This window comes from Podarcis melisellensis (assembly GCF_964234715.1).
Source record: "Podarcis melisellensis genome assembly, chromosome: 4".
In the NCBI taxonomy this organism is placed as follows: domain Eukaryota; kingdom Metazoa; phylum Chordata; class Lepidosauria; order Squamata; family Lacertidae; genus Podarcis; species Podarcis melisellensis.
The window spans coordinates 56,117,071-56,137,865 of record NC_138531.1 but is presented as its reverse complement, the minus strand read 5'-3'; the positions used below and the strand labels follow the sequence as shown (position 1 = coordinate 56,137,865).

General features: G+C 38.6%; 1 long non-coding RNA gene across 6 annotated transcripts in view; it reads right to left on the bottom strand.

The window, feature by feature from the left end:
- The window catches only part of LOC309368212, a 123,547-nt gene that overhangs the window by 25,946 nt on the left and 76,806 nt on the right, over positions 1 to 20,795 (bottom strand). For 2 of the 6 annotated variants that reach the window (XR_014167596.1, XR_014167601.1), the window contains one exon: positions 20,566 to 20,699. The exons of the other annotated variants lie outside the window; for them this stretch is intronic. This is a non-coding gene — a long non-coding RNA (uncharacterized lncRNA). The remainder of the gene's footprint in view (positions 1 to 20,565; positions 20,700 to 20,795) is intronic. 6 annotated transcript variants of the gene reach the window in all.

Genomic DNA, 20,795 nt, shown 5'->3' with positions numbered 1-20,795 from the left:
GAACCCACATTTCACTAAACCCACATCCCTCTGGTTCTTTACCGGTCTTTTTTTTTTAAATTACAGATGTCCAATCATAGAAGGAGTCTATCAAAGGGGGCCCATTTCTTCTATCCAGATTTTTATATATATATAACAACCTTCTTAAAAGCAAGGATTTTATATTGCCAATGTACTTAGTTTGTCTAACTAACTACTCTGTAAATAATAAAGCTCGCATTTGTAAATGGGCACATACTGAATTTGCCACATCGCTGGGTTCTTCTGTCTCACACCCTCTAGTCAATTTTGTCATGTTATCTGCTCTGCATGGAATCAGAGACGGTTTTAGAGTAGCACAATCGGTTTGGCCACACCGGGCACTGCACTGCATAGGGTAACCACAACAGAGCAAAAGAGACAAGGGCCACCAAATTTTAGCATTGCACAGGGCACGACTGACATTTCAGAGCCCAACACTGATGGAATCAAGTTTGAGGCAACCTCAGAATAGCTAGCTAGAAACTTAGCAAAGCTTCAACCTTACCTCCTCAAGCAATCACAAATCACATTGTATATTAACTGAGTAATCCTATGCATGCCTACTCAATGGATACTCCCAAGTACAGTAGGAGGATATAGGATTGCAGCCTTCAGCAGTTAAAGGAAATTACATTAATAATGCAACTGTAAAAAGACACAGCAAAATTCAATGACTTTCTGCATTTGAAAGTGTTTTCTGCTGAGAGCTGTGGTGTATAAAATGTTATAAATATGTGAAACATGAAAGAAAATATTAAAAGAGAAAGAGAATATTAATAAATGTCAAATGCTTGTGGGGGGTTTCCTTTTAAAATGCTTATTTCTGTATTGACAGGCACAAACAGGTTGCACTGTTCTTTCCATTTGTGCAGGAGTGGCTAAACTATTTTAGTCCAAGTGCCGAACTGACTCACGGCCAACCCTCTAGAGCCATATGTCACAGTGGGTGTGGCTTAATGTCAACACAGCTTCTTTCACAGGAACATTTTTGACAAACCAGCCACTTTGCAAATAGGGTTAATTTTTATCCATTTATTGAATTTTATAACACCCTTCATCGGAGGATCAGTGGGCAGTTTATAATGTAAAAGCACAAAAATATATACCATAACAACAACCAAAAGAATAACTACCAACACCATCACAGAGTCTGAAAGGGCATAGATTGTGGAATTAGCCAAAGGCCTGTGGGAAGAGGAATGTTTTGCCTAAAGATATACAACAAAGGCGCCAGGCAAGCCTCCAGCATTTCATAGTGAAACAGTTTCTGTCATGCTGGATTTTTAAAAAGTGCATGCGTTTGAGAGAAGGAGAGAGGGAAGATGACCTTATCTACATCCAAGTTGATGCAGAAGTGGAGTTTACATCACTGGATTGTGTCCATATATAGGCTTCAGCCAAAATAAACTGAAATAGAGATTTTTACTGTAGGTCATTTGGACAAGGTCAATAAGAAAGAAACAGAACAGTGACCATCAGAGGTGCATCCATATTCAGCAGTAGGATTATTATGCATTCATGCTTCTGCACGTTTGATTAAAAAATCATTCTTGTTTTCTCTAAATATTATTTGAGCTGCCTGAGCCTTGAAATAGCAGCCCAAGACTCTCTAAGAGAGTCTCTAGAGAAGCTATGAATCTTGCTCAATGCCTCTAGTACCTGCCAGTAAGTTCTGATGTGACCATACTTGCATCAGTGTAGGCATTTCTTCTTGCCAGACAAAATGATCTCCACTTTCCTTCTGTATGCCATTCTGGGGGTTCTCATGACCCCCCCCCCCAGAGCAGGGCTTTCACAAGATTTTTGGAGTGGTGGTGGTTTTAGTTTGTCCTTCAAAATATTGAAAGTGGGTTGCTCTGCTCTGCTTATAGTATGCCTCTTCCTTGAGTTTCTCATCTTCCAAGGTCCTTATTTTGCAATAGGAAGGGAGAGCAACAAATATAAAGCTACCAACTATTTGTTCTGTTCAAAGTAGTAAAACACTAGCAGCCATTTTGCCATTACTTATTTCAAAGCCCAAGGAATTTAATTAACATTTTCCACACTTCAAATTAAAATTCAGCCACTAAATATACAGAGTAAGCTGCCGATATAGTTTATGTTTCCGTCCTCAAGAACAGTTGTTAGCTCTGCAGAGTTTTCGACGAGTGAAGACTGCCATCTTCTGACTTCCAACGTGATGCTGAAGAGTTGAACAGACAGCTTAGTTATTCATAATAATACCTGTCACAGTGCTTCCAGATGAAAACTCTTGGCCCGTATCTTGGCCATGTGTTCTGCTGTGATGGATATCAACCAGCAACCTACAGAAGGATGTTTCAGCCTTGCAAGAGAAAACAGTCTTTTATGCTAAAAAGCAAAATGCCTGTGCTCATAGGCTTCCCTAGAGATGCAATATGTTCCCATCCTTCAACTCTATGGACAATAATACTTTTATAACTTCTATTCTGTGTGGTTAATAGTACATTTTAAAAATGCTATTGTCCCTATAGAATAGAAGGGCAAGCACTTTTAAAGAAATCATTTAGATCAACATCAAATGTTAAAAACAATTTTTCACATTGCTTGGGTTAAAGTAAAAGGATTATATAGCCATTCGAAGCCCAACAAACAAACATTTTTTTTTAAAAAAAGGAGGCACAGGCATACAAGTTTCTGAATGAAGTGCAAGAACAGGTGAACTCAAGTAAGCATCTTTTATTTACATTTAAAAATAGGGTCCTCTATACAACCATAGATAACTGTTTACAAAGGGAAGCACTTGATCCCAAGTGGGCTCTTGCTTACTTCCTAGGTCACAGTCATTATTCATTAGGAAAATTGATCACTTTAGATGCCTTAGTACACAGGCAGAACAAATGGGAGGGTAATTGTTGTAAGTTTCTGAGTGGGGGGCGGGACTTAGCTCAATGGTAGAGCACATGCTTTGTGTACAGACAGGTTCAGTCTTGAGCATTAGCATTTCCATCTGGTTTCAGGACCGAATCAGTCTTGGTCACCCTGTTGCATTACCTGTATCAGGAGAGGGGCAGGGGAATGCAACCCTGTTACTCTAACTTGATCTCTCATAAGCTTTTGATACCACTGACATGTGGTATCCTGTGTTGTCTGTGTTGGATAGTTATTGGAGGCTGTGTACTGCAGTTGTTCCAGTCTTACCTGTGTGGTTGAGTCCATGGAGTATTGTTGAAGGAGTGCTTTTTGACACCCTGGCACCCTGGCATTCTGCAGGGCACTCTTGTCCCCAATTCTAGACAATAGAGTTTAAGATCATAAGATTGGGTTGGTCCACTGCAAAAATCTGAATTATTTCCCCCTTCACCCCTAATTTTGACCCCTTAAGAAATGTAACAGCAGTTATATCTCTCTGCAGATCTAGATTAACAATCAAACCATTCCAGGAACGTGGACCAGATACTCAGATATTTCTCACTTGCCTCTCTTCTGTTTAGTGAATGCCACTTTGTCTTTTATTCTACCTTCAAGAAATGGTACTGATGTGCTTTTAGATTCCAGCAGATTTGATTACTGTTATTTGTTTGCTATTAGGCAGGAAAAAAAGCCCTTTTGTTAGGAGTTTGATATCCCAGCTTGGCTCCTAAAATATTCCTTTTCTACCTGAGAATGTGCTTGTAATAATTCAACAAAGCTGTTAGCCTGAGCTCTAAAGAGGATCAGGATTAAATGAGCACAAGGAAGTGCATTATCTTCCCCGAAGGTGATCTTTTCAGCTCATGGAGCAGGTCACAAAGCCCTATCCTACACCTGTTTACACTTTATCTTGAGGTGGCACTGCTCAAATTCATCTGACTAATGGAATCTGAATTTACTCTGCTTGCTCACTTGCCTGCTAACATAAATATCTCCAAACAAAAGGAATCTTGACCCACTTTCATGAATTAAACGAGAGAAAGAAGACTTTCTCAGCACTGACGCAGGCTGAATACACACACTGTAGATTGTATATTTTGAAGGCTATAAACTAAAGTCACTTCATCATTTGCAACTCCAAAATTGCTTCCCTGTGAGGATACTGTGTGCTGTTGCTACATCATATTATGAGCTTAAATTGTGGACCAGCACTCTGCTACAGAATGTCTGCATAAAAGCAACAGTGGCTCCTAGTTAGGGTGGTCATGTGTACTATTTAGAGAAGAGAGTCCTCTACTTGAAGGGCTGCCTGGTTTAATATTATTTTGAAGTTAAATAATCATAATAAGGGAGAACAGGGGTCTTGTAGATGTCCAGGATAAAAGACACTCAGGACACCTAGACACAGTTTTCCGTACAGTTGTAGCATATTTCTACGTAAGTTACAGCAATTGGGTGACATCCAATGATCATTATACTCAGAGTAGACCCATTAAAAGCAATGGTTCTGTGGGTTGAGCCAAAGGTGAAATGTTCCTGGAGGCTTGCAAATGCCATCTTGGTGGTCAAGAACACCTCAAGATTATTTTTTAATTGTTGTGGGAATGAGCTCATAGATGTATTGGACTTGCATGGAGATAAGCACAAAAGGAAAGCAAGCCAATTAGCATATCAGTGAGGCCTGGGGTGCTGGGCTCTTGGTGCAGAGAGGGGAGCTATCTGCAAGTCATAGATGCCTGCCTCCTATGCTTTCACCAGCCAGATGTGATGGGAGACTCTGGGTAAACAGACACATGCTGTTTTGTGTTTAAAGAATGTATAAACATTTGCCTGAATGTGGACTAGTCAGGCTGACCTTTCAGTGTTGCAGTGTCTGTCCCACATCTTTCACAGCAGTGGGGCCTTGCAGGCTGACTTTACTTTATCTTATAATAAAGCCCCAGAACTGATCACTCTGGCATTTTGGACGTCCTTTGGTATCCCTGAACCAAACCACTCCCATGAGCTCGCCTTATGGCTGGTAGATCAGGACAGGTCTGCTCTGAGAATGACTTAGCTAGCTCTCACCCAATATTTCTACATGTACATCTATACAGAACATTAAAAATAGGGTGTGCAAATGTTATATACGTAAATCCATGACTGCTTTTGTTCTCTTTTTTGTGATGTGTTTCCTCTTTCTGTGTGATGTGCAAGTGGACACCCTCCCTTGAAAAAGTCAATTTATGTGGTAGAGAGGGATGGGGAACCTGTAACCAGAAAAGGAAGGAGAAATTCGATTCAGTTGTCATTTCGATGTGAACCTATCTAATTCACACTTTCCGAAACAATATGAAAACTGCAACATTGCCATCTTCTGAAATTCACACTTCTCCAACTGTTGCAGTACAGTTATCGAGCCAAGTTATGTGTACAAAAATGTATGTTCTAGGGTAAACTGCATAAAGCTAACATGATAATGAAAAAACATACAAAAATGCATTACATTAGGTGGAACTGTTCTGCAAAAATGTGTACATTAGTCAAAACTGAATTAGGAGAAATTGCACTAAAGTGCTGGTGAATTTTCATGATGACTTAAAACCCCCCAGCACAAACTAAGCTAGAAATGTGAGAAACTGAACTTCAGATTGGAAATATGATAAACTGAAGCACCACAAAATGGTCACATTTGCCTATCTCTATCTGTAGTCATCCTATGGTAAAGCAATAACTTAGGACATATGCATTGAACTGTATTGTGGGGAAAAAAATGTTTCATGGGTAAGCACAGTTATATGTTATAGCATATGAGCTGTCTCCTGGTTTCTGGTTTTCTTTATGCCCATTTTTTACACCACTATGCTTCCAAAACAACTACAAAATGAATGCATATGTTGGTATTTAATTTGTCCCATGAGAGAAATAATCATAATGATCTCCAAAACTACTTACTAAAATGTATTCAGAATCCCTTCTAGACTTTTACTACAAGAGTACTCCTCCTGCTTTTAAAAAATAAATAAAAAGGATATATACTATACATGATATTTTACTTTCCATGCAAGTGGTAGTGTCTGTTTCATTTTAAGACTTATGACATATAAGCAACTACTCCTTCAGAAATTCCCTCTTTTAAGTGGCTGATAATCTTCAGTAAAGCTCAGAAACTGAGCATCTTGTGGGAGAATCAATCAATTATTTTATCCTTTTTTTACATTTCGAGTCTGCCCATTAACCACAGTCTCTGGGAAGTTCACTTTTTTAAAAGAAACAAAAACCAGATACATTGCAGCAATAAGCCTATCAATTATATGCATAAAGTCAACACAAGCAGCATAAATTTATTTTACAATGATAAAACCCAGCTGAAAGCCATTTGTTCCATAGACTAAAATACACTGAAACATAATTTGTAAAAGTATAAGAGACTAAAATAGTTTTCATGTGGCACTGAAAAGACCTTATTATATGTGCTAGTCGAGCCCCCCCCCCTGAAGAAGTCATAGTACAACTAGAGTGTCCCCACCAAAAATGACCTCTCCCTAGTGGTCATCCACTTCACTTCTTTAAAGAGAGGAATCTAGAGCAATAAATGTATCTCAGAAAAGATGTATCAAACAAACAAATCAGGTCACGTGTTCCAGGAACTTTCCAAGATGAAGAGGATTTAGTGCCATTCTGTGATTCCTTTTTAAAGGAGCTAATATGTTTTTTATTTATATGTCATATAGTACCATTATTCATCAACTAATGGGCATGCATTCTCACCTACTATGGCAACAATACACTTTATTTAAACACAAAGGGAGATCACTTTATTTTAAGCATAAAAAGAGAATGTGAATCAAGATCCTTAGTCGTCTTTTTATCTTTCTGCTTTGTAATATGTTTAATGTTTTCTGTGCTTATTGTAATCAGAATTGGTTAAAATAAGTGAGCAAGGGTTACCAGTATTGTACACAGGATTAAGAGTTCGATCATTGTAATAGTTTAGAATTCCAAGACACTCTGATTTTTTCCAGTATCTTAGCCTTGATTGATTTCTCAATGAAAGCTGTCACAAAATAGAGCTAGCGTGATAATGCATCAGCTGGTACCATGTTTTCTGCTGTGGTTGCCCATCAGCCTTAATGAGCACACATTGCCAAGATGGCATTTGTGCTTACTTTCAAGTGCTGTTTCCTTGTGGTGTTATCAAGGCAGAGCTTTTTGGACAAATGGCCAGGGCCACACTAAACTAAACTAAATGAGCATGAAGGTCCACAAACACAGGACTCACCACATTTGGAATATATAAAAAAATAAAAAAATTGTCCAGTAGCACCTTAAAGACCAACTAAGTTTGTTCTGGGTATAAGCTTTCATGTGCATGCACACTTCTTCAGAAGTGAAGTGAAGTAAATTACCTCTTAGGCCCCCTTCCCTCCTGCACACACACACACACCTCACGTAAGACCCTTAAATCCAGTGTCTAAAATAATCTTACTGCACTATTGGTCTCTTATGGGGTGAGTACACAATGAAATGGCCACTGACCACATCCAGTGATACAGAAACTCAATAATTGTATAGCATTAATAGGTTAGCCTCCTATCATTTGAAAATGAATGGTACTTTTCAGAAAAGCTGCAGCAATATAATATAAATTTAACAGAATTATAGATAATCAAAATGGAAGAAAGGTCCTAAATAGAGACACATAATCTGCAAGAAATAAAATAAAAATCCCTCTAGTGTTTTGTTGGTCTGAAAGCAGTGATTGGCAAATTAGCTTTTATGAAAAGCTTAATTTGGGTTTACTAATGTAGGCTTACACATGGCCTAATTCTTAATCAAATATATTGCAGCAGCAGGAGGCCCAACATTCAAATAATGATTAATTGAAAATTTAATTAAATGCTCCAGAATGCAGATGAAAGTGTTACTATAAAGTTTTGGGTCATGTTATTCGTACAGCCCTCTAACAACTGAAGATGAAGGAGCTGGGTCACAGCCTAATTGCCATCACTGAAGTTGCTTTGAGAGGTTTCCAGGAGTTCCTGTAAGCCATTGATATTGGGACTGCATCCCAAAGTGCTCTGCTAGTGCTAACCATGGATCGTAGACTGCAGAAACTTGAAATTTCTCCTTTACAAACCTGTCATGTAACACACCACACAAAGATTATTTTTAGTCCAATTTATTTCTGGGAATATAAAACATCAAATTTATTTTTCAAGGAACAAGTACTATATGCTTATTCATCTGTTTACAACGTGACTGAGTGTATTTTTAAAATGCATCTTTTTGTGCAGACGCTAAATTTCAGATGGAAAAAGGGAATAATTATTTGTGGCCAGTCAGTTTGTAGTTTTCTATATATTTTAGACCTGTTTTATGTGAATACTAACAGAAAACAGAAAGTGTCTGGCATTGTTAGGGTACAGAAAGAAAGAAAGAAAGAAAGAAAGAAAGAAAGAAAGAAAGAAAGAAAGAAAGAAAGAAAGAAAGAAAGAAAGAAAGAAAGAAAGAAAGATCAGTGCAATTTTGAGACAAATGATTAAAATCAAGGCAGTTTTGAAAAATTCAGCCAGCCATCTTGATTAAAAATAGCATCAGATGATATCCAAACATACAAAAAAATCTGTTCCTCGCTCTCAGGAACCATTGTGACAAATTTGGTGAGGATATGTACAGAGAACAGACACAAACAACTTTGATGAGGATGATGAAGAAGAATCATAGGATTTAGAGTTGGAAGGTACCTCTAGGGTCATCTAGTCCAACTCTTTGTAATGCAGGAATCTCAACTAAAGCATCCATGACAGGTGACCATCCAATGTCTGGTTTAAAACCTCCAAAGATCCTAAGGTGGCTTGGTTTCTCAACCCTTGATCATTTGAACTGCTCTCCTCTGCACACATTCCAGCTTGTCAATATACTTCTTGTGGTACCAAGAATAGGACACAGTATTCCAGGTGTGGTCTGACCAAGGCCGAATAGAGCAGAACTGTACTATGATTTCCCTTGATTGGGACATTACTGTCATTGCAACTTAGAAGAGCATTATATTTCCACCCCCACATTGCTGAATCACTTTCTTGACTTATGTTAAGCTTGTGGTCTACTAAGAGCCCTAAATTCTTTTCCCATGCACTATTAACAAGCCAGGATTCCCCCATCTTATATTTGTGCAGTTGGTTCTTCCTGCCTAAGTGCAGAACCTTACATTTGCCCCTATTGAAATTCATGTTGTTGGCTTTGGCTCAGTTCTCCAATCTGTTAAAGTAATCTTGAATCCTGATTCTGTATTCTGCAGCATTGGATACTGTTCCCAGTTTGGTGTCACCTATAAATTTGATAAGCATCCCCTCAGTTCCATCATCCAAAAGAGCCAGTGTGGTGTAGTGGTTAAGAGCGGTAGTCTCGTAATCTGGGGAACTGGGTTCGATTCCCCGCTCCTCCACATGCAGCTGCTGGGTGACCTTGGGCCAGTCACACTTCTTTGAAGTCTCTCAGCCCCACTCACCTAACAGAGTGAGTGGACAGGACCCTATGGCACCCTACTTGTCACTTTTTCCCAGGATGAACTGTTGGGTACTTGTACACATTGTGGAAGTGGGGAGTGATTAACAAAACCAATCCTCCTGGCAAACTGGGAATATCCCCTCACTCACCCAAGTTTAGGATATTCCACACCTTTCCTTTTGAGAAAAAAATAAGTGGCTCATGTAAATGTAAACTAAGCTTTAATAATAAAGAAAACTGTAACAAAATAAGATGATGAGAGAAACTAAATACTCCAACATGAGGCAAGTCTGATGCAAGAAACAAGAGTTGGTCCCTCTTAACTGACATTCTTAACTGAACATAATGGAACACACACTGAAGGGAGGGGCCACACACAAGCCCCGCCCACCAGATACCAAGCACTCTATTATTCAAATTAGGTCCCACTGGGTTGTTGTTTTTTACTGTAAATACTCTTCATTTGTGATGTATCCTTTCTTCCATTTCTTATACATGCCATTCGTACAGTACATCTCGGCTCATCTGTAAGCTCCTTATATAGCCACAATGGTTTCCTTAGGTACCTCCTACTTTTATTTCTTGTTGGAATTGTCTGAAACTGTGCCTTTAAGAAACTCCCATCCATCTTGGACTCCCTTTTCTTTGAGTATTACTAACTATGGGATCTCACCCAGTTTTCCTTAAGCTTTTTGAAATCAACCTTCTATGGAAGCATTAGAACTAATTTCAGGGTGTCTTTTTTTTTTTTTAAGAAAACTCCAACCCCATTTGATGAAAGGCAGGCAGTAGCTCTTTAAAATAAATAGATAAATTAGGCAGGTCAGAGTTTGAAGACTTTCTCTGGAATGAGAGTAAGATTCCTGCCCTGTGCTTCAGATACATTAACAGAAATGAAAGACAAAGTTGTCTCAATCCATTAAAATTGCTCTTCAGGGGGTCAGCATTTCAAACATGCCTCTTCTGCAGTAGCCAAGGACCAATCAGAGGTTATTTCTGAATGCATAGTCTGCTTTACAGGCTTCTGACCATGGCACTTGTCTGATTATAGCCTTTTCACATTAAATGATGGTTAAAATCGCTAAGCGGTAAGTGTACTTCTTAGAGAAGGTCATCACATTATAACCTACTGTGAAGAATTGGTTGCATGCAGGCAGTTTTCTACCCTTTGGCCATTCTCCCTTTCAGCTTACTAAATGTGCACAGATGTTAAATATGCATATATCATGGGTTTCTGGCAAACTGATCACACCAGGATACTCCAATAGACCCAGCAACTGAATCCTCTGGCTCTCCAGAGGATTTCAGAAAACAGTATGAGTGGTTACAGCCCTGTTGAACTCTCACTAGTATATTTAAAAAATATAAAGAGCAAAAATAACAGACATAACTTCTAGGTTACCCAATCAGGTTGTGTATTCCCTAGTTTGAATCTGTGTCAGGTTATAGTACATCTTCCTAAGGTATTTTAAGGAAAAGAATGCAGTACTTTATTACTCAACACTCAGGCCATGGCTCTGTTACTAAAACACAGGAAATGTTTAGACCTAAGCACAGCTAGAAATAAAATGCTGATGGCCCATTGCCCTGAGCCAGCACCATTACTAATGTTCCCTAACTTTCCCACCATGAAGCAACAGGTGACTTACTGATGGAACATGGGCTGAACAAATTCAGAGTAATTTAAAGAGGAAGCAGAATTAAATAGTGTGCACATGCTTTGCCTCCAGGTTCATTGGAAAGTCATCCTTTAAAAAAAATAAAAAAGAGAACCTACTGCTTATTATTTTTGTAAAATAAATAGCCCAGCTCTACATTTGCCTGCAGCGACGTGATTTCGGAGTTCTTTCAACTCTCTAGGGCACAGAATGAAAGTGGCGGCTCCCCACTGAGTCTAGCTGCAGCTGAATCCTATTTGTGATTTTTCTATGGAGAGGGAACTCATCATTTCTGGCAAAAAGAAAGTTTTAGTTTGACACGAGTTCTTTTTTTAAAAAAGAGTTTAAATTAAGGAAATTATTCCTATGAACTGTTAGCAGTTCATTCCTCAACACGACACATGCCACATCCTTCCCTTAGAATCAAATGAACCACTTCATTTTGCTCTCTGTAGGCAAAGCATAGGAAAACTTTTCTTTCTTTCTTTCTTTCTTTCTTTCTTTCTTTCTTTCTTTCTTTCTTTCTTTCTTTCACACTGGAACTCTCTTCCATGTGTGTGTAAGAAGCAGGTTTTCATTAAAAAATTGACAAGTGCAAAATACCCACAATAATTTACTCCTTACAGAAAAAAAGGCCCAATTGTCAGTACACTTTTGCTCAATTGTGACCTCAGAAACTGAGTCAAAAATCAAGGAGAAACTGGTAGATGTGGTCCAGGTGTTTAATAATCAGCAATATATATTTCTGGTAAGGCTGCTTTGTATCCACTCACTTCCCACCCAGAGGTTAAAATATGAGGATGCACTTCTGGGACAAAACTGTATGTATATTTAATTACCCTCCATGAAGGTTTTACACTCGATGGTTTCACATGTGAGGCAGAAAACTTATTATACAAAATGTATTTCCAGAGAATCTTTAAATGGCAGTCTTTACTGAACCAAGTCTCAGGTAGACTTTACCCACCTAAAATGGCTATTAGTCTTCTAACCAGTAAAACCCATCACATCCCTTTTAGGATTTAACTTCCCCTCAGAGAATCAAAACCATTTTGCCAGGTCTAGGCAACTACACACAGATAATCAGAACCTTATCTGTCCACAGGCAACCCCAATCTCTAACTGAGACCAAATGATCCCAATGATAGATAATCCCTATCTGAGCCCACTCAGACAGTCAAAGACTTCATCTGCTTACCCAAACAACAAGTACCTATCTCACCATTAAACTGTCGGCATCTAACTTAAATTCCACACACACTCTCCTGATTGGCTGATAGTTGCCGGGTCACCAGCAGGGGAGAGCCAGATCCTGCTTGTCACAATCAGCATCTCACAAACACATGTGGATCGAAACATAATTATCCTTCAGGTTTCACATTTCACTGAATTTTACCATGCAGTTCTTACCTTTCCCAAAATATCTCAAAGGACATTTCAAAATGTGACTTTCAAGTCAAAATACATTTATAAATGTAAGTTTTGTAAGGAAAAAAACATTCAAAATAGGTATTGATATTTATATGAAATATGGATTTTTATACATTTTCATCATCATGAAAATTTATTAATACCAAAATGGGATGGAACAGGGTTTTGGATGAATATTTGTGAAACTGATATAGATAAAAAAATAAACGGATCCATCCCAACTGATAAGTTCTTCTGTTACTGATAATTTATCTACATGTTTCTAACCATACCCTACAAATCACTGCTGCCTGATATGCTGTTCCTTCTTCAACAAAAGGCATTTTGTGAATTTGTTCCTTCTCTTCAATACATATTTAAGTTTCACATTTTAATGAATAGTTCATAATTTGTAGTACCTTAATCTCTATAATAATTAAAAAACCCAGCCTTGTCTACCTCTTAAATTATGAAAACAATATTTAAACTCTATACCTGCTGAGGAAAATTTTATTTGAATAATGGTGCGATATTAACAGTGCTTGAGAACCTAATTGATACCATATTTAGCAAAATGTAGATTCCATAGCATATAATTAAGTTTGAACTAACCCCTCTGTTGAACCACTAGATTCAGATAAATAAGTGAATGTGAGGAGAAAGTTAGGAGTAAACCAGAAGGCAAACTAAATCACTAATGAGTGCAACAGACCATTATGACTGATGCCCCAATTGGCACCTTAAGGAATGCTACTCCCATCCTTGAGTGGGAGTGTATTTGCTGCACCCCAGCTTACCCAGGAAGAAGGTTCCCCAGCTTACCCAGGAAGAAGACCCCTTTGGAGGAGTCGAGGAAGATTCACATGCCACAATAAGCTGGCTCCACCCTCAGTCATTCCTCACCTCTCATTGTGCCATCTATTCTCCTTCGGCATTATGGCCTTTGCTAGTTGCCTATTTGGGGGTGGATTAAGAATTTTGTGGGAAGCTCCTGATTGGCCTAGGCACTTCTTTGCCTACTCCATATTGCCGGGAGTCCTGTGTTTGGAGTGGCCTTTTGATTGGTTTAACTGGATTTTAGTATGGACCAGAATGAGAAATTTAACATTTGGTGGGATAAATATCTGGTGCATTATTAGGTTAAAGGCTTTCTTGGGTCACCCTATCCTGCCAAGATTTGAGATCTTACTTTTAAAAGACTTCTGAAGGCAGCCCTGTTTAGGGAAGTTTTAAATGTTTAATGCTGTATTGTGTTTTTAATATTCAGTTGGCAGCCACCCAGAGTGGCTGGGGAAACCCAGCCAGATGGGTGGGGTATAAATAATAAATTATTATTATATTATGTTTATCCTTTAGACTTGGCATGCACGCTGGGGTGAATGCTGAATCGGTAGGCTCATGGTGCACAGAAGAATACTTCCTTCTAATACTTTGCTGTGGGGACACAGGTGGCACTTGTAAACATGTCCAAGAAATGGGAGACAGTTGTTTCCTCCTGCTTTATGGAATTTCCTTCCCTGGGTTATATTTTGATTTGGCTAATTATTGTTGCACATTACTCCAATCTCCAAATGGTGTGATATGTTGGTAGATTCAGAACTCACAGGGTTAAGGAGTTCTGAGTGACGTCTCTCCATTCCTGAGGCGTGACTAGAAGGAAGGAGTGGCTTTGCTCACTGTTGTTTGTCTCTGAGTTTGAAGGAGACGGAAGCAAGAATGTGTGCTTTGAGCCCAGGGAAGTTCCGTAATTGTTTTACTGCCTGAATAAAGACTGAGTTATAAACACACGGACGCCTAGGTGTGTTTGATCTGCTTTACACCGGGGAGCAACAGCACGCTGCGTGAAACGCTCTGCATTTGTGGCTGCCGGAGGAGGACCAGCAGAGAGGCGCCAGACGGAAGTGTGCCGGGCTTCCATTCAAGTAGCTGCGCCTAATTGGGGTCCAATCCAATTAGCCACGTCAATTATCCCACATGATATTCCAGGGCTTCCAGACACGTATCTGGGGTTCAGCTACCTCAGAATGGGGGACAGCAGAGACTGTGATGTCTTTATGATATATGGTTTATTTGCACATATATACAACCTAAGCCTACAGAATTGACACCCCAAGAGAGTCTTGCTTCTCTGATAGCCACTGCTTTGGATTCCAGCAGAAATCAGGCATAGTTCTGTCTCCTAGCTACCCAGCCTGCAGCCTTGCTTCTAGCTTCTACCTTACACAACTCAACTCCCAAACTTGTCTTGGTCTTTCTAACTACCAGTGAGTCTTTCAAACTATTACCCATTTTCCATATGACACAGAACCACTTCCTCTATTACCTTAATGGGTCATACTTAGAGGGCTATTACCTCACCAGGAAGCTAGCCTGGCTTTTCCAGAAATCGTATCCAAGCTAGATCCAAGAATTAACTGTGGTCTCATGCACACAGCCAACCAACTTCCCTGTTGTCCAGAGACGGAAAAAAACTTAAACATGTTGCCGAGTTCCCCCCAAAATAGACCAGAGGCAATTGTACTTCATCCAGCAGAGCTTTACAGCTACTGAAGGCAAATGAGCATATCAGTCACAAATTCAATACATTCAGGATTGGCACAGTCCATAAGAAATCCAGTTGCAGCAGACTTAACCTAAACTTAACAATGACTTATAACAAGACTAAACATTAGCATAAACAACACCACACTAGAACAAAGAGATAGAAAGAGAAAGTGAGTGAAACCCAGGTGACTCCTGGCCTGACTATTATAGTCAGCATGACCATGACAGAAAGGATAATAGAACCAGTTTAAAACAGCTGTACTCAGCTTCCCAAAAGGAATAACTCGAACAAGAACTTTCTGCCTGTTTTTTTCACATAGAAAGAAACCTTCTAGAACACTCCTGAACCAATCAGAATAGGAAAGATTGATCAATACTTTCTGTACAAAGAAATGCAAACTGACACCCTCCCCAAACCCCCCTCATAATACTACATTTATATGTGTGCAGTTTTTTGCAGATCTTCTATGTTGCGCTCTCTCTCTCTCTCTTTCTCTCTCTCTCTCTCTCTCTCTCTCTCTGTGTGTGTGTGTGTGTGTGTGTGTGTGTGTAACTTCTTTTCACCACAGTTTGATTTTCTGAGTCTTCTTGATGAGAGTGCTGGAAAGCCATTTTGAAGCCTGTAGCCAGTGAAGCAAATTTGATGAACAACAAACTGCTCTATCTGCACTCCAAGGATATGTTCTGAGAGACAGTTTTTATATTGGAGCCTGTGTTGAAATAACCAACTCTGCCTGATCTTCTTAACATTCTAGAGTTCCTGACGAGATACAGTATCCAAATAAACCCAAGGTCTTTAAGATCAAGAAGAGTTTAAAACTATGTGACTGAGGGATGAGAGACGCAGACATACGTGCCAAGTGCTCTGTCTGCTGGTTTTAATACTGGGTTGGGAACTAAGAGAAGGGAAATGAATCAATTCATTATATTTGTATGGACCATGGACTTTTATCCATCCTTTCTTACTGGACTATCAGCTTTTATCCATTCTTATTTACTTTTGACCTTTCTGAGCCATCTGGTTTTATTAACAGAGAAGAGAATATTTTTAATAATAAAAAGGCTGACTATTGAAAGAACCACCCCTCTTTTGTTCAGGTATGCTTTTCAAAAGGCCATCCTTTTTAAAAAAAATAATAATAAATTTTTATTCATTTTCCAAACACGTAATTAAACACAAACAACACACAAAACAAAAACATACAAACATTTAAACATGTATAATTTCATAATCTTATTTTCTGGACCTTCTTTCCCCTGACTTCCCCATACCTCCCTTTCGCTGCATCCTTGTTTTACATTTCCTTAGCAACCCCTCCAGTCAATTAACTATTTAATTCCCTTCATTAAGTTCTTTTTAACTTATTAGTTACAGCTGTAATTCTCTATTTCTTATTCCTTGACATCTTAACACTCCTCAACTTTACAACAGTTTTTGAGATATGTTTTAAATTTCTTCCAATCCTCTTCCACTGTCTCTTTCCCCTGGTCGCGGATTCTGCCGGTCATCTCTGCCAATCCCATGAAGTCAATCACCTTTGTCTGCCATTCTTCCAGAGTAGGTATTTCTTGCGTCTTCCAATACTTTGCCAAAAGAATTCTTGCTGCTGTGGTAGCATACATAAAAAATGTCCTATCCTTCTTCAACACCAATTGGCCAACCATGCCCAGGAGAAAAGCCTCAGGTTTCTTAGGAAAGGTCCACTTAAGGACTTTCTTAATTTCATTATAGATCATTTCCCAAAAGGCTTTAATCTTCGGGCAGGTCCACCAAAGGTGATAAAAAGTACCTTCAGTCTCATTACATTTCCAACATTTGTTATTGGGCAAATGATAAATTTTTGCAAGCTTGACTGGGGTCATGTACCACCTGTAGATCATTTTCATAATGTTCTCTTTTAAGGCATTACATGCCGTAAATTTAACACCAGTGGTCCATAACTGTTCCCAGTCCGCAAACATAATGTCATTACCGATATCTTGTGCCCATTTAATCATGGCTGATTTCACCGTTTCATCCTGTGTATTCCATTTCAACAGCAAGTTATACATTCTTGATAAATTCTTAGTATTGGCTTCTAACAATTCTGTTTCTAACTTTGACCTCTCCTTCTGAAATCCTATTTTCCTGTCCTGTTTAAATGTCTCATTTATCTGATGGTAATGCAACCAGTCTCGTACTTTGGGCTTTAATTTCTCATAACTCTGTAGTTTAACCTTTTCACCGTCATATTCTAGAATTTCATAATATTTTGGCCATTTAGACTCCATATTAAGTTTCTTCACCTCCTTAGCTTCCATTGGTGACAACCACCTGGGAGTTTTACTTTCCAATAAATCTTTATACCGTATCCAAACATTGTACAATGCTTTCCTAACAATATGATTTTTAAAACCCTTATAGACTTTTGCCTTGTCATACCATAAGTATGCATGCCAACCGAAGCTATTATCATACCCTTCCAAGTCCAAAATATCTGTATTTTCAAGAAGCAGCCAATGTTTCAACCAGCAGAAAGCTGCTGATTCATAATAAAGTCTTAAGTCTGGCAGGGCAAAGCCCCCCTCTATCTTTTGCATCAGTTAAAATCTTAAATTTTATTCTGGGCTTTTTGCCCTGCCAGACAAATTTAGATATGTCTTTCTGCCACTTCTTGAAACAATCCATCTTGTCCAAAATCTGCAACGTCTGAAATAAAAATAACATTCTAGGCAATACATTCATTTTAATGACAGCAATTCGGCCTAACAAGGAAAGCCTCAACCTTGACCATATTTCTAGATCTTTCTTTACTTCTGGTCCAACATTTTTCATAATTATCCTTAAATAAGTTCACATTCTTAGATGTTAAGTTTACCCCCAGGTACTTCACTTTTTTCGTTATTACCAAACCTGTTTCACTCTGAAATCTCTCTCTTTCATCCATTGTTAGATTTTTTTCCAGCACTTTCATTTTCTGTTTGTTCAATTTAAATCCTGCTACTTGACCAAATATCTCAATTAGTTCTAATACTCTTTTGGTACTAGTTTCTGGCTGTTGCAGGGTCAATACTAGGTCATCTGCAAATGCCCTTAGCTTGTAATGTCTGACTCCGACCTGAACTCCTTTAACCAACTGGTCCCTTCTAATCATGTTTAACAAAACCTCCAGGACTGATATAAAAAGTAAAGGGGATATTGGGCATCCCTGTAGTGTACCTTTTTCTATAGGTATTTCTTCCGTTACCACATTATTTACAATTAACTTTGCTTTTTGTTTAGAATATATTGCACCTATACCGTTTTCAAAACCTTGGCCTACCCCCATCCCTTGGAGATTCTTCTTCATAAAGCTCCAACAAATATTATCAAAGGCTTTCTCCGCATCCACAAAAATTAAAACGGCCTTCCTGTTGATGTCCACTTCTAACAACTCCAAAATATCTATAATGTTCCTCACATTGTCTGACATATGTCTCCCTGGGAGAAAGCCGGTTTGGTCCTTATGAATCTCCCCTAACAACACTCTCTTTAATCTTTTTGCCAAAATGTCTGCAAAAATTTTGTAATCCACATTAAGTAAAGATATAGGGCGGTAGTTTTTGACCTGGTTCTTTTCAGTCTCTGTTTTCGGTATAAGTGAGATAAAAGCCTCTTTCCACGATTCAGGTGCCTTTTTCCCCTCCAAAATTTCATTACAAACTTCCTTCAGTGGTTGTATTAGCCATTCCTTCAGTGCTTTGTAGTATCTGGCGGTCAAACCATCTGGTCCTGGTGATTTTCCCAATTGCATGTTCTGAATCGCACCCTCTATTTCTTGTTCTGTTATTTTCTCATTCAAGATCATTTTACTTTGTTCTGAAATTTTTGGTAGTCCATATTTTTTAATAAATTCTTCTATTTCTTGTTCGTTAACTGGCCCTTGTGCATATAATTTCCTGAAAAAACTTTGAAAACAATTACTTATCTCATTAGGTTTGTGGATAATCTTTCCATCCATTTCTAAACTCGTCACAGTGTTCAATTTTTGCCTCTTTTTCAATTGCCATGACAGAAGTTTCCCACATTTGTCTGCTGATTCAAATGTCTTTTGTCTCATTTGTTTTATTTTCCATTCTATCTCTTGATTCATCAATTCCATATATTGCATCTGGTAATACTTTATTTCTCTCAAAATCTCTTGAGACTTTGGTTTAGACCTCAATTTCTTTTCCCCTTCTTTCATTTTTTCCAATATTTTTTCTTTCCTCTCATTTTGTTTTTTCCTCTTTATAGAGTTCTGTTGAATTAGGAAACCTCGCATCACGGCCTTACTTGCGTCCCAAATTGTTCTTTTCTCCACTTCTGTTCTCAAATTTATCTCAAAGTAATCTTTCAGTGTTTTTTGGGCCTTCTTATAAATCTCTTCATCTCTGAATAGGGTGTCATTCATTCTCCATCTAAAGGATCCACTTGATGTTAGTTTCATCTCCATCTTTACCGCGTTATGGTCGGAGCAGGTTTTTGGGCAGATTTCTACTTTTTTTGTCCTTGGCGCCAGAATACTAGATACCCAGATTTGGTCAATTCTTGTCCATGTCATTTTTGCTTCAGAGAAAAACGTTCCCTCTCTCTCAAGAGGGTTCCTTGTTCTCCAAATGTCAATCAAGTCCATAGTTTGTCATCTCAAAGAAAGTCTTTGGTAGTCTCCCTTCCTTGGAGATCACTTGTCTTTGTGCTTTGTCCATGTTTATGGAGACCACTCCATTCATATCTCCCATCATTATTATTTTATAGTCTAGATAGTCCATTAAAGTCTCATGCAACTTCTTAAAAAATTCAGCCTTCCCATCATTTGGTGCATATATTCCAACTATCAAGATTTTTTCTCCTTGAATTTGTATTTCAATTGCCAGGTATCTTCCTTGTTCATCTTTAAATATCATTTTTGGAGCCAATTTTTCTTTTGCATAGATCACCACACCTCTTTTCTTAACTTTATCTGATGAGATAAATTCCTGTCCAAGTCTCTTATTTATCAGTAGTTTTCTATGTATCCTGGCCACATGGGTTTCTTGTAAACATATTAAGTCTAAATGTTCTCTCTTCAAAATATGAAAAACTTGGCGTCTTTTTCGGGGAAGGTTCAAACCGTTACAGTTCCAACTAAGAAGTTGCAGAGACATTTTGTTATTAAGTACCTGTTCCTCCAACAGCTCCCAACTTTTGTTCGTCCTCCGATGGTGGGATGAGTCCAAATGATAAGTTTGCAATATCTGTCGATCCTTTTTCTTCTGTCTCTACTGTTCCTTTCTGCAGGTCTTCCAGGTATCTCTCCAAAAACTGTTCTTTATCTTGGATTGTTCTTATTTTAACCTTCCTACCTTTGAAATTAAAGGACAGTCCTTGTGGAAACTCCCACCTGAAGGGTATGATATTTTTCTTCATCAAAAGGCCATCCTAACTGGGTTTAACCTTTATAGCTTTGGGGGAATTGGAGGCACTCTTGCTTTTTTGGAGGGGGGGCGGCAGTGGCTCTCAAGTTCCAACATAAAGACTTTTGACCTACAAATGAGGGCTAGCCTGTGACACAAGAAATCATTAAACACCCACCAGAATGGAGTTGTAGTATTATACTGTGTTTCTGGGCCCACACAATATTTTATTCAAGTTGGCACCCTTGCTCCTCTCAGATACGGAATGATAACTTGTGAAAAAGGAAGGCTCTTCTATCCATGTAGGACTACCTGTACCATTCAGAACCTGGGGAGGGGGAGACTCCAGGTCACAGTGCAGATAGAAAAGGTTTAGTCCTCAAAAATGTATCCCTTAACACTGAAGGA